This window comes from Theobroma cacao, chromosome 5, assembly GCF_053813885.1.
Source record: "Theobroma cacao isolate CCN51 chromosome 5, ASM5381388v1, whole genome shotgun sequence".
Taxonomy (NCBI): Eukaryota; Viridiplantae; Streptophyta; class Magnoliopsida; order Malvales; family Malvaceae; genus Theobroma; species Theobroma cacao.
The window spans coordinates 43,903,241-43,925,648 of NC_142643.1; the positions used below are offsets into that span (position 1 = coordinate 43,903,241).

At 34.1% G+C, this 22,408-nt stretch overlaps 1 pseudogene; it reads left to right on the forward strand.

Moving 5' to 3' along the window:
* Positions 1–355: 355 nt before the first annotated feature.
* On the forward strand, positions 356–16,157 carry LOC148762974 (germin-like protein subfamily 1 member 17; annotated as a pseudogene).
* Positions 16,158–22,408: the final 6,251 nt, after the last annotated feature.

Below are 22,408 nucleotides of genomic sequence, written 5' to 3' on the forward strand. Positions count from 1 at the left end.
TATATATGTAAACGGGTTTAGGTAATTGGAAACCTATGAAAAAGATTCTAATAATTTTTTAATCTAATTGGGTTTTTAAACGGGTTACAATAATTATAGGGTAGTAAAAATGTAATAGGGTTAGGGTTAGGGTAGTAATTTTTAAAATTATTCGGATAGTTAATAGGGTTAAGGTAGTTATTTTTTATAGGGTTAGGGTTCGGGTATCTCAAAATTAACAAGTACCCTACTCGTTGACATCTTTATCCATTTATAAATAGCACTATTTGCCATACAAAAATTCTCACTCTTCTCCAAAGCCAATAGCATACAACTAGCTAACGCAAAGTAAGTAAAGCTTAGCTAGTATATCATAATGAAAGGAATGCACTGCTTCCTTGTTGCTTTTACCCTCTTGGCTTTCGCTAACTCATTAGCATCAGCCTTTGACCCTAGTCCTCTCTAGGACTTTTGTGTGGCTATCAACGACACCAAGAATGGCGATAGGCATTTAGTTTAATTATGTTTTTAGGACTTTATGTTATATTCATGATGCCAATGCCTAAGCTGAAGGACTTTTCGCTTATGAGCAATTTTTTTAATAATATAATAACATTGCTAAAAGGTACTATACTTTTGCATGGGATGATATACATATATCAACTAACTTGCCTTTCCTGCAGTGTTTGTAAATGGGAAGTTTTGCAACAACACAAAGCTCGCAGTAGCAGATGACTTCTTCTCTTCAAGCCTTAACATGCCAAGAAACACATTAAATCCAGTTGGATCAAAAGTCACTATTGTCAATGTTGACCAAATACCAGGACTTAACATCTTTGGCATATCTCTAGTTCGAATTGACTATGCACTTTATGGTGGTCTAAACCCCCCTCACACCCACCCTCGTGGCATTAAAATCTTAGTGGTCATGGAGGGCACACTCTATGTTGGTTTTGTTACATCTAACCCGGAGAACCGTTTCGTCACTAAAGTCCTAAATCCTGGAGATGTTTTTGTTTTCCCAATTGGTTTGATCCACTTCCAGTTCAATAAAGGGAAACTAAGGCTGTCACCTTTGCTATTCTCAACAGCCAAAATGTTAGGGTTATAACTATTGCTAAGGCAGTATTTGGCTCAAACCCACCAATCAATCCAGATGTTCTCACAAAGGCCTTCTGTTGTGTTTTGTCAAAATTATGAATAGTGTGAAAGCAGAGGAAGTGAAAAAGAGTTTATTGGAATAACAGAAGCTAGATTTTCTGATATTCATTGACTTAGTTTTTAATACATAGTAAACTTAACTAGTAAACTTAGATTAGTACAAGGCACAAGAATACATACCAATCATTACATAAGTCATTCACTAGATGCATAGCTATCATAATATGATAGAAATCTAGTTGTCTTAATACAAAATGGTCACATATGACCCTAAGGTTAATAGCATGCACTGATATGGTTTTCAATGCAAGTTCTATTTCAACAAGCCTCCTTATAACTTGCTTTGCAAACCCCTACCATAAATCTAAGGTCTTCAAACGTCTTCTTTGGTAGTGTCTTGGTGAAGATGTTTGTTACTTGCTTATTTGAGTTGCAGTAGTTGAACTACACTTCATTTAAATTTTTAGCTTCTCGAATGGCGTGAAACTTCACATTGATGTGCTTGGTTTTGCCATGGTTTACAAGGTTCTTGGCAATGGTGATTGCTGATTTACTGTCCAAGAATAGTTTTGTAACTTCCTTTTGTTCAAATTTCAAGTCCAAACACAACTTTCTAAGCCACATAGCTTAGTTCACAGCAGCTGCAGCAACGATATATTCTACTTCAGCTGTTGATTGAGCCACTACCTCTTATTTTTTTGAGTTCCAACTAAAGGCTGCTCCTCCCAAATAAAACACATACCCTGATGTGCTTTTGAAATCTGTTGGATCTCCAGCAAAATCACTATCACTGTATCCAATCAGTTTGACTTCATTTAAGTATTTGAAGTGCAAGCCAAGATCAAGAGTGCCCTGTAGATACCTAAAAATCCTTTTAGCAGCTGAGAGATGCTGAATAAAAGGACTTTGCATAAATCTTGAGAGATAACTCACTGAAAACATGATGTCAAGCCTTGATCCACATGCATAAAGTAGACTGCCAATTGAGCTTCTGTAGATAAAACAATCAATGAGTTTGGGAGAGTTAGCATCATCGAATTTATCATTTACAACCATTGAAGTTGCAATTGATTTGCATTTCTCCATGTTAAACTTTTCCAAGACTGCAACAATATAAGTTTTCTAACATAGGAAAATACCCTAGTCAAACTGATCAATCTGAAATACCAAGTAGTACCTCATTTTTTCTAGATCAGTCATGTCAAACTCAGTCTTCATCGTTGCCTTGAACCGAGTTATCAGTTTGCTACTAGAACTTGTGATAAATAGATCATCAACATATAAAGAAACCATCAACATTACTTGATCTTGGACCTTTAAACCACAAAGTGTAGGTTCATTTACACTCTTGCAGAACCCTTTTGACTCAGATAGTTGTCCATCCTACTGTACCAAGACCTAGGGGCTTGTTTGAGACCATACAAGGCTTTATGCAACTTGTAAACCTTGTTGACTCCGTCATTGACTTTCAACCCTTCAGGTATTTTAACATAGATATCTTCCTGTAGGACTCCATTCAAGAATGCTGATTTGATATCAAGGTGATGAACCTCCTAACCAAGACCACTAGCTATAGCAAGTAAAAGTTTAACTGTTTCAAATATAGCCATTGGTGCAAATGTATCAGTGAAATCAATTCCTGGTCGTTGAACATAACCTTTTACAACCAGCCTAGCTTTATGCTTGTTGATTGAGCCATTAGCATTAAACTTGGTTCTAAAAATCCATTTAGTGCCAATGATGTTCATAGAATCTGTTCCGTTAACTAAGGACCAAGTTTTGTTTTTGTCAATCACCCTTAGCTCTTCTTTCATGACAGCCTGTTAGTGAGCTAATTCTTTAGCTTCTGAGTAACTTGTAGGACTTGTAATGGCCATATTGCATATATCATATATGCTTTCTAAAGTCCTAGTGCTCCTGACAGCAAATTCCTCATCATTAGGATCTTCAAGAGGTTCTTAAACCAATTCTAGTAATGTCCCTAGACCAGGTAACCTGTCATTTGAATCCTCAATCACTTCTGACTTTCAGTTCTAGTAGGCTTGCTCATCAAATCTAATATCCTTTGCTACTTGAACCTTTTTGGAGCTTAAATTGAACACCTTATAACCTTTGGATTACAAACTGTAGCCAAGAAAGACTCATAGCTTAGCTCTTGGTTCCAGCTTGGTTCTTTTGGCCTTTAGAACATGCACATAACAAATGCATCCAAAGACTTTGAGATGGTCAATAACGGGTTTCACATTATACCATGCTTCATAGGGTGTTAACTTCTCCAAGGCTTTTGTTGGTAGAATATTTGTAAATAAACAGTATTAATTGCTGCCTCTGCTCAGAATTCCTTAAGTAATGATTTTTCAAACAGCAAGCACCTAGCCATATTCAATATAGTTCTATTCTTTCATTCACAGACCCTATTGTGTTGAAGTGAGTATGGAACAGTGAATTGATGCTTAATATTAGCAGCAGATAAAAGGGCTTCAAATTCATCTGAAGTGAACTCCCTTCCATTGTCAGTTCTCAAACATTTCACCTTGCACCCTAATTCAAGCTCAACAGAAGCTTTGCACTTCTTAAATATAGAAAACACATCAGATTTATACTTAATGAAATAAATCCAAGTCATATTGGCATAGTCATCAATGAATAACATAAAATACTTGCTACCATTGAGTCATTCAACACTCATTGGACCACAAACATTAGAATGGATCAGTTCATGCTTCTCATAGGCTCTCTTAGTTCTCTTCAAAGGAAATGGTAGCCTTGTTTGCTTTCCTAGTTGGCAGACTTCACAAATATCAATGTGTTCATGTATAAAAGGTAATTCTGTCACTAAATCGTTAGATTTCAGCAACTTCATTGTAGAATAGTTGCAATGCCCAAATCTCCTATGCCATAACTCAGACGCATCATAACCATCCTTCTCAACAGCTTTTAGACTCATGTGATGCCAATCTAGAGGGAAACATCTATTTCTCATCTTAACAGACATTAAAACATTGCCTGAAAGTTCAATAATAGTGCACTCTTTGTTTTTAAACATCAAGGTATAGTCATTGTTGTTGGCCCCAAGTAAATGTGCTAGAGGGGGGGTGAATAGCACTTTTTGGCTCTTATAAGAATTAACTTCTAATTGAGGACAAAAGCAAGATAAAAGAATATTTAAAAATGAATGAAAAATAAAACCAGAGTAGACAATCACACCAGAATTTATAGTGGTTCAATCCAAGACCTACATCCACTACCTTAATTATTCAACCAAGGATTTTCGAAATCAAATCACTAAAAAAGGTGAAATTCCTAAACTCCCACCAAACTTTATAATGGCTTTTAGCAGGCTTAGCCACAACCTTTTACAATAGTTTTTCCCGAGATCAACCAAAACCCAAACTAACTTTTCTGGGCTAAGTTAGAACCTATACACCTAATCAAGCAATCCAAGCTGGAATAAATTCCCTTAAAGTGTCTCGCACACTCTTAAGTATATAAAGAGAAGAGAAATAAAGGTGTACCTATGATCACTGACTTGATCTAAGTGGTATAAAGTGAAGCGCTTGAATCTTTTACAATAATAGGAGTGGAGTGCAGAAAATATGCCGAAGGTTTTTACAATTTTTTAGCTCTCTTTGGATTTGGAAGCCTTAATTACATTTCTAGCCGTTGGAAGTCCTTTTTATACTTGGAAAATCAGCTCTGAAGTGTGTTAAACAATTTTTGACCATTGGAAACAGTTTTGTTACAATTCTAGCCATTAATCTGTCTTCTAGTGCACAATTCAAATTTTTTTGACAGAATGCTCTTAGTCGACTTAGTTGTCTATGTTTTCTGTTTTCAATTTCTAGCATTGAGCACTTAGTCAACTAACTTATTTCTTGGTCGACTAAGTTGGTTTTGTCTTGAAGTTCATATTTTTGACAGTAGCTTCTTAGTCGACTAACCCGTTCCTTGGTCGACTAATTCTTTTTTATCTCTCAATACTCTTCAGCCCGCCAACTTCTGGTTTGAATTTTAGCTGATTAACTCTTCATTAATCGACTAAGGTGCTTCTGTCTTGTTGATCAATTATGACTTTCTTATTCCTATGCTCTTTGATATGTGCATTTGAATTATTGATTAATTATTTGCATACAATTTTTATCCTGCACACTCAAGTAGAGATATTAGACACAAAATTAATAAGAATCTTTTATTATCATCAAAAACTAATGGAGCCAACAATCTCTCCCTTTTTGATGATGACAAAACATTCCTTGGTTAACAGCACAATGTCCTTTTATTCTTTTTAGTTCTGCACAAAATGGAGGTTTTCCTCCCCCTAAGTGTGTGCTCCCCCTTAGTGTGTGCATAGTTTTATTGTTCATCTCAGCATGTTTCTATTCTTGTCATATAGAAAATGACAAGTAAGAGTTCAAATTTTTGACAGAATAATTTATACAGGCTTATGGAATAATGAGCAGTATGTGACGAGATGACAGCACATTATTACTGTTTCAGCTTGTTGTCTGTCATATTGTTTCTAGACTTAATTCATTTCAAAGCTAAATGCCATAAATCATCCAGTCAAAAAAATCAGCATTCACATTTATTTTCATCCAAATTTTGCTCATAGTATTATATTAGTAATTAATTGTCAGTATAACAGCTCAATATCAACACCAAAGCAGAAGTAAAAACTCAATAGCAAATACTTCAATAACAGATTTAAATATTCAATCATCAACTTGTAAACATAAACAGCAATAAACCACAATGTCTTTCAGCATTCAAAAACATCTAACAGCAATGTTAAATTTAATTGTTCAACTGTCAAGGCAAAAACAACAGGAAAATAAAAAATAAAAGTCAATATTCCTAAATTACCCCTAGTTCTCCCTTAAACTCTATACCCCAATTTTCCCAACTTTCTATCTCTTAATTCTCCCTCTTTTTGTCATCATCAAATCTGAAGGGGGTTTCAATCCTCTGAAGAAGCTGAAGAAGTAGATTCATCAGTGCCACAAAAACATTTAGAGGTTCGGGAGAAGGTTTTAGTGGTGATTGTTTAGGGGATAATTTGTTAGAAATTTCCAAGGAGTGTTGAGGAGAGGAAATGGTTGTTGGTCTAGCCTTTTCAGCAATTTTGAAGGATTTTCTTCTTGTGAGGAATTTGTTCTTGGTGGCCATTGTTTTTATGCCTTTGCCATATGGTTTTAATTTGGCTTGTGGAGCTGCAGCAGCTTTTTTTTTCCCCTTAGCAGCTTTTTCTTTCTCCTTACCCGATTATTCTTCTGTTGTGTGAGCTGGTTCAGTGGATGCAGACTTCTGAACTTGTGCTTTGGCTACTTCTTTTTCTACTAGTTTTTCCTTAACCATCTAATGGAAGACATCCATAATCAACACTTCCTCTGAATTGGGAGGAGAAGGTTGCTCTTTCTCAAGCTCTGGATAAGATAGGGGATTTCCATCAAGTGAGCCAATCACCTCAATCCCTTGTTTTGACTCAGCTTCCTTTTGAGGCTCAAATGAGGGTGTTTTCTTTGGTTGATCTCCATCAAGTTCATGACCCTCGGCTTGGAAAGTAGAACCTTCAGCACCTTGTCCTTTTGTAAGACTTGGAGTTGCAGAGGTATCTGCAACTACAGGTTTAGAAGGCATTTTTCCTTTTTCTTTCACCATATTTTCAAGCTCTGCCAATTTCTCTTCAATTTTTAGCATCTTTACTCCTTGGTCAGTCAACTTTTTCATCAATCCTCATGAGTAGGTTAAAAAGCATCTCATTAGAGAACTAAGATGAGGATGTTTCAAGATATGTGGGTAGAGAAGTTTCTTTTTCGGTAGCAACCTTGGGGGTTTTAACAAAGGTTTCTCAATCTAGCTTATACCCCATTTAGGCAATCTAGCTTGGTCTCTGCTTTTTACTTTATTTGCTTCATACCTAGAGGTCCAAATACCTTTTTTTTGCACCAAAGATGTGATGATATTTCCATAAGGCAAATTTATTTTCTCTAGTCTAGTGCTCCTCTCATTCTCTCAATCAAAAATCTGTCCAAGTTCAGTGAAACACCACTAAATGCATGCTCTATTAGCCATAGATCTTGGAGTCTAATATAGCCAAAACTTCCACTCCTGCCATGAATGTTCGTAGCAAGAAAGCAATGCAAAATTCTAATTTGAGGACTTGTAATAAGGTCGATATTACTTTTAGAGGGGTACTTTTCTTTCTTCTCGGTGATAATTTCCCACAGGGATGAGGGGTCATAATTTTCTGGGAACTCAAACTCACCTTCCTCACATTCGATTTTGAGTGGGTTCCCTAAATTTGCAGTAGTAATAGTAAATTCCTTTCCATTCAAAAAGACATTCAGACTATCCTCAATATAATCATCAAGCTCCTCTAGTTCATCCTTGTCTAGTACTGTAATTGTATAAAATTCTTTAACTAAACTAGCACTGTAGGATCAATTCTTAAATGTACTGAACTCCTTCAACTTTAATTCCTCAAAATAATCTGATAAGCTTGTTTGAATTTCTGTAATTTCATTAAAACTATCCCAGTCAATGAATTTACCACAAGTGGTAAGGGCATTCTCTAATTTTTTTGTATCTATCTTCATGGGCTTTATTCCTAAACTTGGAAAATGAGATGTTACCTTTCTTAGATGATTTTCCCTTCTCTTTCTTCTTCTCTACTTTCTATTCCTTTTCTTTCTGCGATTTTTTAAATTTTCACTCATAAATGTAGACACAATTTTCATTTTCTTTTTTTGCATTTTCGCTTGCATGCCTTCTTCTAGTGGTCGTTTACCTTTCTTCTTCTCAACAATATCTTTCGTTAGAGAGGATTTTCCCATTTTCTTTTGAGAGATTTCTGGCCGAGGGTTTCGAGAATTTGAATGGGAAGGGCTTTAGTTTCAGGTGGGTTGGTTTCAAAGGAGAGAAAATGTAGAGGAAATGAGTTAATGGCAGTTTAATCTCTCCAAAAACCGTTTGTCTCCCCTTTAAATATTGTCACTTTTTCTCCTATTCAAAATTTGAAAATTGTTTCTCATTTTTATTTTTCAGTTGGGCGGTATTTTGTGCCAATTTCCTTCACCAGGTATATTATTTCTTTTTACTATTTTATTCATTCTCTTCTAACTGACTGAGTCTTATTATTTAAAGTGACAAAATGCTCTTAGTTGACTAAGTGCTTCTTTTAGTCGACTAAGTGCGTACTGTCTTTTGAGAAAATTTCAAAATTTTTTCTAAAGCTCCTGCATACTAACAATTCTTAAATATCTTCTAATTTCACAGAATTTATCCTTATTTAAGGGTTTTGTGAAGATGTTAGCTAATTGATGTAAAGTATTTACAAACTCAATTTTAATGTCACCTTTCACTGTGATCTCTAACAAAATGGTGTTTAATCTCAATATGCTTAGTCTTAGAATGCTGCACAGGATTTTTTGAAATGTTGATTACACTTGTATTGTCACAATATATTGGTATGTTATGCATTGAAATTCCATAATCTTTTAGTTGTTGTTTAATCCACAATATTTGGCACAACAACTACTTAGAGATACATATTCGGCTTCAACTGTAAAGAGAGAAACTAAATTTTGCTTTTTGCTTGACCATGACACAAGCATACTTCCTAGAAACTGGCAGGTTCCACTAGTGCTCTTTCTATCTATTTTGCTGCCATCAATATCTGCATCAGAATATCCAACTAAACTAAAGGATGATTCCCTAGGATACCATATTCCTAAAGTCTGTGTATCTAAGAGGTATCTAAAAATTCTTTTAATAGTAGTCAAATGTGATTCCTTGGGTTGAGATTGAAAACGAGCACACAAACACATAGAAAATTGAATATTAGGCCTTTTGGCTGTTAAATAGAGTAGTGATATGATCATACCTCTATAAAGCTTTTGATTAACATCCTTTTGTTTTTCATTTACATCAAGTCTGGTGGATGACTCATTGGTGTGCAAATTGAATTCAGCTTCAACATATCAAATCTTTTGAGGATGTCTTGAATGTATCTTTCTTGGTTGATGAAGATTCTTTTTTCACTTTATTTGATTTGGAGGCCAAGAAAATACTTCAGCTCACCCATCATGCTCATCTCAAATTCCCCCTACATCTCTTTAGCAAAATTCTTGCATAAGCCTCATTAGTTGCACCAAACACAATGTCACCCATATAAATTTGAACAACAATTAAATCATTTAAGTATCTTTTGATAAATAATATTGTATCAATGCTACCTCTAACATAACTCTTTTCAACCAGAAATTTTGAAAGCCTCTCATACCAAGCTCTAAGAGCTTGTTTCAATCCATACAAGGCTTTATATGAAAACATGATATGGTTTTTCAAAGTTCTCAAAACCGAGGGGTTGCTCAACATAAACTTCTTCGTGGATGAAACCATTTAAGAATGCACTCTTTACATCCATTTGAAATAACTTAAAGTTCATAAAGCAAGCAAATACAAGTAGTAATCTTATAGCTTCTATCCTAGCAAACGGTGCAAAGGTTTCATAATAATCTATTCCTTCCTCTTGGTTATATCCTTGGGCTACCAATCTAGCTTTATTTCTAACTACATTCCCTTACTCATCTACCTTATTTCTAAACACCCATTTTGTTCCAACAATAGGGTGGTTTATAGGCCTCAAGACTAATGACCATACATGATTTTTTTTGAATTGATCAAGTTCCTCTTGCATGGCCAATATCCAGCTTTCCTTTTTTTTGCTTCCTCAAATGTCTTAGGCTCAATTTGAGATATGAAAGCTGAAAACTCATGAGTCTCTCTTATTGCTCTCCTAATTTTAACACCTTGTGAAATATCACATATGATTAGTTCTTGTCGGTGGTCTTTTGCATATCTCTAACTCCTTGAAAGATCATTATGCTGATTTTCAGTTCTTTGCAAGGTTTCTATGGGTGGAGGTTCTATTTCTCTACCTAGGGTATTTTTTTCACTATTTTTCTTATTATCTAAACTCATCTTTTCCATTTGTTTTTCAAGATCATCCGAATCATGTTCATCATCAGCAATTTCCTTTTGCAAGGTATTGGATTCAGCAAAAACTACATGATGGATTCTTCAACCATTAAAGATTTTTTGTTGAAGACTTTATAGGTGTTTGAGTTTAATGCATACCCTAAAAATATAGCTTCATCACTCTTTGCATCAAACTTTCCTAAAGGTTGTTTACCATTGTTCAATACAAAACACTTACAACCAAAGCTCCTAAGGTGAGAGATATTTGGCTTTCTACCCTTGTAAAGTTCATATGGAGTTTTTGATATCATGGTTCTAATTGAGACTCTATTGAGGATATAAGCTACTACGTTAACAACTTCAGCCTAAAAGTATTTAAGTAGTTTATTCTCACATAGCATAGTTTGATCCATTTCTTTCAAGGTTTGATTTTTTCTCTCTACAACTCCATTTTGCTGGGGTGTTCTAAGTGCAAGAAAATTATGATCCAACTTCTTTTCATTACAAAAATTCTCAAATTCATCTATTTCAAACTCTCCTTCATGATCACTCCTAAAACTAACTATAACTAGTCCTTTTTCATTTTCAACCTTCCTACAATGACTTATGTGTGCTAGTAGAGCATCATTTTTATGAGCAAGGAAATATACCCAAGTATACCTAGAGTAGTCATCAACTATTACAAAGCCATAAGATTTTCCTTCTAGACTAGTTGTACTTATTGGACCAAATAGATCAATGTGCAGCAATTCAAGAGGTCTAGATGTGAAGACAACTTTCTCGGTCTTAAAGGATGTTCTAACTTATTTTTCTAATTGGCAAGCATTACATATCTTATCATTCTCAAACTTAAGATCTGGCAGTCCAACAACTAAATTTTTTCTAATCAATTTTGACATGGGATGCATGCTCACATGTCTTAATCTCCTATGCCATAACCAACTATCATTTTCAGCATTTGCTACAAGACATATTTCACAATCCATTTCAAGATCTCAAAGAAATACAATATACATATTCTTTAATCTTTTTCCTATAAATGAGACTTTATTAGTGCTTATGTCTATCACTTCACATTTGGTTGAGTTAAAACATACCTTAAATCCTTTATCACACAGTTGACTAATACTCAATAAATTATGTTTCAAACCTTTAACCAACAACACATGACTAATTTGAGTTTGAGAGTTCTTATCAATCATTCTTATGCCATGAATTCTACCTTTTGAATCATCACCAAAGGATACAAATCCTCCCTTTTTCTTATCTAACTGTGAAAATAGCATTTCATTACCTGCATGTACCTTGAGCAGTCACTGTCCATATACCAAGGCTTCTTCTTTTTAAGTTGAGCTCTTGAACATGTATCTTTTAAGTGTAGCTAAACCTACAAACCAAATATTTAGTTTTTCTTTATAGGTACCTATACCTTGATGGGTCCTTGATTGTTGCAGCAACATAGGATCCTTTTGGAACCCATATTTTTCTTATTTTTTGCACATTTCTTTTTCTACTACAATCATAGGATAAATGGCCAATTTTATCATAATTATAACATCTAGATGATGCATTAGCAGAATTTTTCTTATGGTAAGCTTTTATTTTTGAAGTTTCATTTTTCATACTTTTGAGTGCAGCATTTTCTTCACTTACCTTTTGTAAAGCTTTTATTTTTCTTTCCAATTCTAATTTTAGAGTTTCAAAATCTATTTTTGAATGTTCCAATTCAATTAGCAGATAATTTCTATGTTCAAAAATAGAGTCAAAGTCAAGTTTAATCCTTTCCAAATCTAATTCTAAAGATGCAGATTTTTTTTGAAATCTTTTATTTCAAACAAGTTTATCAAATTCATCATATAAACATTCATATTCTTCCTGAAGTTCATCAACAGAAATATTACAAAGGGATGAAAATACCTCAGATTCATTATCCTGTGCCATCAAACACAGATTTGCTCTTTTTTCAGCTTTTTCTTCCTCAGCTTTAGAACTTGAAGTATCACTATCTGACTAAGTAGCTACCACCATTGCCTTCTTTGATTTCTTGTTTCTCTTTCAAGTTTCTTCTTTTAGCAAAGGGCATTTGGACTTGAAATGTCCAGCCTTCTTGCATTCGAAGCATGTAAGCTCTTCATTTTTGTTGGAGTAGTTTTTGTTTTTGGTTCTCCATGAAAAACCTTGGTCTTTACCAAAACCTTTTCTAGCTAGTCTTCAGTTTCTTTTGCCCATCAGTTTTTTGAATCTCCTGGCAATCAGTGCTAGTTCTTCATCATCATCACAAGATAGCTCGTCCAGTTCTTTTTCAAGAATGTTGGCTTTGAGGGCGATGCTTTTCTTTTTTTTTTTGGCTTTCCTCCTATCTTCTTCTTCCTCTTCCTTGAGTGCTAGCTCATAAGCAATGAGAGAATCATAAATTTCATCCAAAGTTATAACATTTAAGTCCTTGGCTTCTAGGATGCATGTCACCTTAAGCTTTCAATTTTTGGGTAGGCTTCTAAGAAGTTTTTTAACAATTTCATGCTCTGGGATTGGTTTGCCTAGCTTACTAAGTTTGTTTGTGATGTTTGTGAATCTATTTAACATGCTAGTGATATCCTTACCAGGCTCCATCTTAAACATTTTATAATAATGAGTCAAGAGGGCTATCTTAGACTCTTTGACTTGAGAAGTCCTTTCATGGATAATCCTAAGTTTATCTCACACTTGTTTTGCTATGGTACAACTTGATACTTGATTGCATTCGGTGGGAGTTAGAGCACAATGCAATGTATTGGTTGCTTTGAAATTGGTTTGGACCTTTTAGTTTCAACCTCGGTCCATTCAGACCTTGGCTTAGGTATCGTCTCATTGGTCACTAGATTTAAGGTTGGGGGAATGAATGGTCCATCAGTTATGACATCCCACATCTCATAATCAATTGCTCTAATATATATTAACATCATAGTACTCCAATAAGGATAGTTAGAGCCATCAAATAGAGGTTGTCTATTTATTGATTGTCCCTCAGCAACTACCAACTTTTGTAGAGCCATTTGGATCTTTTCAAGGGTGTTAGACCTTAATAACAAGAGTTAGGCTCTGATATCATTTGTTGGTCCTAAGTAAATGTGCTAGAGGGGGGTGAATAGCACTTTTTGGCTTTTACAAGAATTAACTTCTAATTGGGGACAAATGCAAGATAAAAAAAAAATTTAAAGATGAATAAAAAACTAAAAACAGAGTAGACAATCACACTAGAATTTATACTAGTTCAGTCCAAAACCTACATCCACGACCTTGATTGTTCAACCAAATATTTTCGATATCAAATCACTAAAAATGGTGGAATTTCCAAGTTCCCACCAAGCTTTACAATGGATTTTAGTAGGCTCAGCCACAATCTTTTACAATGGTTTTTTCCAGGATCAACCAAAGCCCAAATTAACTTTTATAGGCTAAGTTAGAACCTATACACCCAATCAAGCAATCCAAGCTTGAATAAATTCCCTTAGAGTGTCTCGCACACTCTTAAGTATACAATCAAAAGAGAAATAAAAGTATACTTATGATCACTAACTTGATCTAAGTGGTACAAAGTGAAGTGCTTGAATCTTTTACAAGAATAAGATTAGAGTGTAGAAAATATGTTGAAAGGTTTTTGCAATTTTTGAGCTCTTTTTAGACTTGGAAGCCTTAATTACATTTCTAGCCGTTGGAAGTCCTTTTTATACTTGGAAAATCAGCTCTGAAGTGTGTTAGACAATTTCTGATTGTTGGAAATAGTTTTGTTGCAGTTATGGCTGTTAATCTGTCTTCTAGTGCATAATTCAAATTTTTTTGCAAAATGCTCTTAGTCGACTAACTTATGTCTTAGTTGACTAAGTTGTCTCTGTTTTCTGTTTCCAGTTTCTGGCAGTTTGCACTTAGTCAACTAACTTATTTCTTGGTCGACTAAGTTGGTTTTGTCTTGAAGTCCAGATTTCTGACAGTAGCTTCTTAATCGACTAACCTATTCCTTGGTCGACTAAGTCTTTTTTATCTCTCAATACTCTTCAGCTCGCCAACTTATAGTTTGAATTTTAGCTGACTAACTCTTCATTAATTGACTAGGGGGCTTCTGTCTGATTGATCAATTGTGACTTTCTTATTCCTATGCTCTTTGATATGTTCATTTGAATGATTGATTAATTGTTTGCATACAATTTTTGTCCTGCACACTCAAGTAGAGATATTAGACACAATTGAATGAGAATGTTTTATTATTATTAAAAACTAATAGAGCCAACAATTGTCTACCATTTGACCAACACTCAATAAGTTTTGTCATGCTTGAGGCACTAAAAGAACATTTGAGACATACCTAGTTCCATTTGATGTTGGTACAACAACTGTTCCTCTGCCAATGGCATCCAAAAACTCTCTATTCCTAATTTCTATCTTTGCACATTGATTCTAATCAATTCTAGTGAACAAGGATGCATTTGGTGATATGTGACTTGAACAAGCACTATTAATTAGCCAGGTTTGATCTGTTTTTCCCTTTTTACCCTTTGTTGCGATAAATAATAACTCTTTTGTTGTCTCGGCTTCCTTTGGATACTTTAGCTAGCTGGTTTTGTTGAGCAGTTTTGTTTTTGCATACCATTTCCACATGACCAAGTTGATTACACTTCCTAAACTTAATGTTTGACCTAAACCAACAATACTTTTCAGCATGGTTAGTCTTTTTGTAGTAAGAGCACACTGCATTTCTAGTTTCTTACTCTGTTGCCTCTGATTTGAAATTGCTGCCTTCTTTTTGTTCCTCGTATCATTTTGGAACTTTTTGTTGCCATCATGACAGACATTCTTGTCCTTAAACTTTGTTTGCAAAGCTGTTTCAATATGCTCATCAAGCCTGATTTGTCTTTTTGTTTCAGCAACTTGAAGGGCATTTACCAACCCGTACACTATCATTAAGGTGAGGTCCTTGGATTCCTCAAGAGCTGCTATCTTTGACTCAAATCTCTCAAGAATACTCACCAGCACCTTCTCCACTATTCTTGCATCCGAAAGCTCAGCTCCCAAGAGCCTAACTTGGTTGACTATCTTCATAAGCTTATCCACATAATCTTTCACAAACTCATTCTCTTTCATCTTCAGCACTTCAAATTGCCTCATCAGATTCAGAACCTACATCTTCTTGGTTCTGTTTGACCTTTGAAACTCCTCCTTAAGCTTATCCCATGCTTCCTTGGCTGTTTCACAAGCCATAATTCTTGCAAATATAGGTTCTGTTACAACAGCATGAATATGGGACAGTGCCTTGTACTTTAGGCTATTTCTTCACTATGCTGTCTTATTTGGTTTATAGTGTAATTGGCTTTGAGCTCAAGGGTTTCTCCTCCATGTTCAACAACTTCCCAGAAGTCAAATGCTCTGAGAAAAGCCTTCATTTTGATAGTCCATGATGCATAACCCTCACCATTGAAGATTGGTGCAGAAAGACTTGTTGTACTGCCACTGGATGCCATACCTTTTGAAAGGAGGTTGTTTTTGTGCTATGAAGGTTTTTTAAGCTTACTAACAGGCCTCTAAGATCATTAGAGCTCTAATACCATGTTGTGTTTTGTCAAAATTATGAAGAGTATGAAAGCAGAGCAAGTAAAAAAGAGTTTATTGTAATAACAGAAGTTGGATTTTCTAATATTCATTGACTTAGTTTTTAATACATAGTAAACTTAACTAATAAGTATAGATCAGTACAAGGCACAAGAATACATACTAATCATTACATAACTTAACTAATAAGCATAGATCAGTACAAGGCACAAGAATACATACTAATCATTACATAAGTCATTCACTAGATGCATAGCTATCATAATATGATAGGAATCTAGTCGTCTTAATACAAAATGGTCACATATGACCCTAAGGTTAATAGCATGCACTGATGTGGTTTTTAATGCAAGTTCCATTTCAACACCTTCCAGTTGGACAAGAGTGTGGTTACCTATCTTCAGTCCCGGTTCTGGTCAGATTAAAAACTAATTTAAGAGCCAAATCAAAACCCAGAAGTTTGTTTCCTGCTTTGAATAATGTTGCCATTAATTTTCTACATGAAAGTTGTATTATTCTTCTTACTGTAATACAATAAACCGGCCGGTTGATGTACCTCTCTAGTCTCCTCTGTCCTTGTGATCATTCTGGGTATAAAAATCATAATATATACGTCACTTTGTGATCTCTCTCTCATGCCCATATGTGTCTACAAGGTAAAAAGCAGACAGAATTTTACAGAAACAAGTTAAGTAACGTTGAAGCAATATACTTTGTATTCTTTTGCAAGTGCCAAAAATAGTGCAGAAATAAGAGGTTGATTACCCAATGGTCTGAGGTGTGCACAAGTAGATTAGGGTGTACAAAAATAAACATTGTCTGATGAAGAGGTTGAGACATGAACAACTTCAACATAACATTATAATAAGAGAAATTAGATTAGGGTGAAAATTAAACAGCAGATTAATTTGGTGACTCTTCGGGTTGAATCAATTACATATTCAACACCCCAAACCCTGCCTTCCCCTGCAAGGACACTGCATATAAAATAATTCTGAAGGTGGAATTCTACAAAACCAAATGCCTTACTTGTTAGATAAGTTGGTACGTTCAACTTCGATCCGATTAATTGTGTCCAAAATATCACTAAGAAGACAAGACATGTCCCTCACTTTGTAGAGGACCTTGGTAAATATCAAGTGGGAAAAAAAAAAAAAGAACAGAGTTGTTGAGGTGCACAATGTTCTCTCATCATGCTGGTGAGACTAACGAAGGTTTTTTATTTTTATTTTCTTTAATGGCTAGACTAGTTGATGAGTTGTTAGACTATCTAGAATTGGAATATATCCATAAGGATACTAAAGAGTTAAATCTGTAATGAATTGATTTTATGACTTGGTGAAGTCAGTTGCTTATTGATGTAATTAGATCTTGAACAATGTTGTATAAGCCTAAAACGAAGCTGTCAGTTTGTCTAATATATTAAAGTGCAAATGCCTTATCCTTGCTGCTACATCTTGCCAAAGCTATCCACTTCATCTGTTAGCTCAGGGCCTTGCACACAATCAACACGTTGGTTACTTGCTTTTTTACTCCTTTTTCAGTAATTCAGTTGTTTTAACAATTGAATGATCTTACAAGAACTCATGAGTCATGACAAATATGAAAGACAAGTCCCTATAAATGTCAAGAGAAATGCTTTTGTTCTTAATTTCTTGTGGCATCTAATTAACTGCGTATGCTTCTCTGCCTAATATTAATATGATGACAGGTAAAAGCTGCCATGAAAATATGCAACTCTTCTCATCATAAGATAATATGCCATTTCCAAATGAAGATTAATTACAAAGGATACATAGATAATGTCAGCAACAAATTTGTATTAAATAATAACGTTATTTAACAGGATCTGCATAGTATAATCTGTTGATAATTTTTTTGTAACTCAATGCAATTATCACCTACCAATACGTTTAACAACTACTCTTATTGTTCATTAATAATGTTATGCAAGATAATTAATCACTTGCTGTTTTGCCATTTGGCTTTGAGCATTTGCTTCCCTAGTTAGTTCACCAAATAAAGAAATCACCAAGTCACCTCAATGCTCAAAGATTATTCATGACTATAAGAGTTACAACTAAATCATCACACACAATTCTTGAAACAGTTTCTTCCAGCCACAGTTTGGCCAATTCTAATATCAATTCAAAGCAGCACTAATTAATTTTTGGCTAATTGAAGATGTTTGAGTCTAGCATGGTTAATTGAACGTGCAAGAAATTCCTAATGTTGTGAATGTGATAAGCACAGATGTAATATGTTTGAGTATTCATGAACATGTCAGATTAGACTTTGTCAACTGAGACTATATAATATGTTGATTGGGGATAAAGTTAAAAACCTTAAATGTAGCATAAGTTTTTGTCTCATTAGCACTTCTTAGATCATGCTAATTACAAGGAATGAATTGAGTTCAACAGAAAAACTTTACCGGCTGTTTGCAGCAACTCCAGATATAAATGAAATTATCTCACACAAATAATGAATAAAAAAAAGACAAAGTTTAAGGTATGAAGAAGAGTATGTAAAACTGTTTATGATCAGTTCATATTTGATGGTATGTGATGCACTTCCTAAATTTCTATAAACTTATTTACTTAGGAAACATTCATTTGCTACCTAATCCAAAATCTTTTATAAATGTTTGTAATTTCAAAGAAGTCACATATAAGTTATGACTTTTTCATAATGTGGAGAATTATACCCCAACTGCAGGTTATGAAATTTGAACTTATTAATTTCTAACATTTCTTTCCACAAAGGCAACACAGAATCAATCAACGCATAAAACTTCAATCCAAAACGAAAAATATAGGAAAGATACATAAAAGTCTTGAGTGAATTAAGACCTGCTCCACGACAATATTAGAATGATGTAACACATGGATGAGGAAAACGAGACTAGAAAGTGTAGTTGTTGAAGAATGATTCATCTTCCAAATAGAAAATAACTTGTTATAAAGGCACATGGCCAGTAGTCACCAACTTCATTGAGAGGAAACAAGGACCAATTCATTTGTTTTCCATCTATAAATAGAACTTTTTGCCATGCACGATTTCTCACCCCTCTCCCAAGTAGTAGCATACAGTTCCACAACGTAGGATAGATTTCCTGCCAGCGGAATTCTAATGATTGTATTAAATTACAATATCATTTTCATACTGTTAACTTATTCTTTTTTGAATCATTAAAAATTTCTTACAAATGTATACCTTTAAATCATTAAAAATCCCTTACAAATGTATGCATTATTAAACGTTTTGTGAAGGCACAATCAAGAATACAATATTTCTCTTTGAATCATAGATACAGAAAATGCCAATTTTTTTACTCAAAATATAGAACCTTCATTTTAAATTATATTTTACTTGTAAAATAGAACTACAAAATATAACCAATAAGAACCTTATGAAATAGAAACTGCCATAACTGATTGAAAATTTATTTCATAGGATACCTAATACATATCAAAAACCAATTCTTTTGCAAAACAATAACCAATGATCATGTCCTGAAACAAAAACTATCATAATTGTAAGAATAACCAAACACTACTCAGAATAATTTGGGTTTATTTTAATGAGAAGTTTGGAATATTCAGTCGGCTATGGACTTTAGTATTGGATGTTGCAATCTGTTCAACATTATGCTCTATTATATATTTCCTGAGTGGTTTATGGCTAGATATGTCATCATCACCTACCAATTTTTTAACTGCTCTTCTTTATTTTCTCTTCAACAAGTTAGCCGTTGTTGCGATTTTAAGAACTTTAGGAATGAACAAGTAAGAAATAGGAAGAGCAAAAAGCTCTAAGATAGGATTTCATCTTCATAGACCAGAAAATATAATTCTCCCTTATAAAGATCGGTGGAGCTGAAGTATTAAATCCTAAAGTAGCCATTGAGTATAAACGAAAATCAAAGGATGATTTGAAAGCAAAGGAAACGTTGAGGAATCAATGAAAACGGTCCCTTAATATCAAGCAAAATGTTCTAATATCATATCAAAAAAATAGCAATTTTCTAAAAAAAATAGATGAACAAATACAGAAGAAAGAAATCGAGAGAGATGTGAGAGAACAAAAAAAAACTATTAGACACTAAATGACAAAAAGCTCCAACTCACTATTAAATCATATGCCTTTTGTTTATATACATAGAGGAGAGAGAGAGTAAATGACAGCTCACAAGAAAATAAACACCTGGCTATACCAAGACCACCAAAAAAATTTTGCGTTGGAGACTGCAAAATATTTCTTTCTGACAGCTCACGAAAACAGAGGAACAAAAAACAAAATGATAGGACAATTTTGCTACTTTGAAGAAACATCTAGAAATATAAAAAACGACACTAGTAATAAACTAAACGACATAGCATTGAATCAAGACATATGTAAATCACGTGCTTTTCTTCTTCTTCCGTGAACCTCGACCACAAAACCAGTGAAGTACTTTCCTTCCAGAAACAAAAGCCAATTATTCAATAGATCCACTTCCAGTTCAATATAGGGAAAACTAAGGTTGTCGCCTTTGCTGGTCTCAGCAACCAAAATGCAAGGGTTATGACTAGAAAAAATTGTGAGAAATAACCTTCTTCATAAGATCAATTCAAAAATATGATTTTTTATAATTTTAACTATTTTGGTCAATTTTTGGCATAACTTGACAATAATACCCCTTAAATAATTTCAAACAAATTAAAATAGTTTTAGTTTTCTCTCTCCCGCCATTTGGATAAAAATTTCAAAATTAAATCTCGATTTCTCTCTTTACTCAAATATATCTATCTCGCCATCCGATTCGTAGAGATGACATCAAGCTCTTTCTTATTTTGTTTTATTTTTTAGATAGTGGATCTTGGGGTTCTTAAGGATGATGAACAGCGACTTTGCTCTTTACAGACAGCGATTTTGCTTAGGGAGAAAACAGCTAAAGCATGTTTGATGGGTTTTATGGTGGTTCACGGTTTTGTTCTGTCTGGGATTGAGATGATTGTTAAGCATGTTTGCTTGGGATTTTGATTTTTTTATGGGATTTTGAGTTGAAACTATTTAGGGAATATTTTGTAAATAGGGTATATTTTGTTTTTGTATAAGGGAAGTGAGCAAGGCCTCCAAATAAGGATATATTTTCTCTTGCTTTGGAGAGTTATGGAGTTTTGTAACCTATCTTTTATGAAATGCACAATTTCATGGCTTAGCAAAAAAAAAAAGTATGTGTTTTAGGTTCTTGAGTTTATTGGTTTATTCATAGAACCCTAAAATTGAGAAGTTGAAATTGATTAGATTGGTTTTTAAGTATTGTGAGATTAGTTTTCAGGTATTGCGTGACTTAATCACTGTGTGACTAGTTTTTAGGCATTACGTGATTGGTTTTAGGTATTACATGATCGGATTTTAAACATTGCGTGAATGATTTTTAAACAATGCCTAAGTTACACAATGCCTTACTAACTAGTCACACAATGTCTTACTAACAAATCACGCAATACCTATCAACTAGTCATGTAATGCCTTATCAAAAACTAGTCACGCAATACCCAAAGTTAGTCATGCAATGCATATCAACTAGTCACACAATATCTATCAATTAGTCACGCAATGCCTTATCAGAAACTAGTCACGCAATACTTTATCAAAAACTAGTCACGAAATAACCAAAGTCAGTCACGTAATGCCTATCAATTAGTCACGCAATCCCTAAAAACTAGTCAAGTAATTCTCAAAAATCACCAAAACTACTGAATTCCATTAACAAGATCAACAACTTCAAACGATCCATTCTATTCCATTTAACAACATAATTAACGAATATAAATGCTCAAAACGTTCAAAAGTTTTTCTTCATATATCAAAAATCACTCTAAAATGCTTAAAAATGCTCAAAACGCTCACAGGTTTTCTTCGTGTATCAAAAACTACTCCAAAATGCTCAAAATGCTTAACTGTTTTTCTTTCTGATAAGGAATACTCCAGAGATGAATAGTCTGATGAAGAAAGCTTAAAAAATATGAGTCAGTTTAAGGCGCAAACCTAAACATACATGACTCATTAATAGGTTTCGTGTTGAGATGCGAAGTCAAATAAACGAGTCGATTTCATTAAGGGTAATTTTGTCTGAATTTTAATTCTTTTGGTTAAAAATAGTTAAAATTATTAAAAGGTCTATTGTTAAAAAACACATTATGCATAGGGCCCATTTAAAAAAAAAACCCTTTGCTAAGGTCGTCTTTGGCTCACACCCACCAATCAATCCGGATGTTCTCATAAAGGCCTTCCAGTTGGACAAGAGTGTGGTTACCTATCTTCAGTCCCGGTTCTAGTCAGATTAAAAACTAATTTAAGAGCCAAATCAAAACCCAGAAGTTTGTTACTTGTTTTGAATAATGTTGCCATTAATTTTCTACATGAAAGTCATATCGTTCTACTTACTGTAATACAATAAACAGGCTGGTTGATGATGTACCTTTCTAGTCTCCTCTGTCATTGTGATCATTCTGGGTATAAAAATCAGAATATAGTGACAAAATATACTTTGAAGCAATAAACTTTGTATTCTTTTGCAAGTGTCAAAATATAGTGCAAAAATAAGAGGTTGATTACCCAATGGTCTAAGTTGTGCATAAGTAATGGTAAACATTGTCTGATGAAGAGGCTGAGATATGAACGACTTCAATATAACATTATAATCAGAGAAATCAGATTA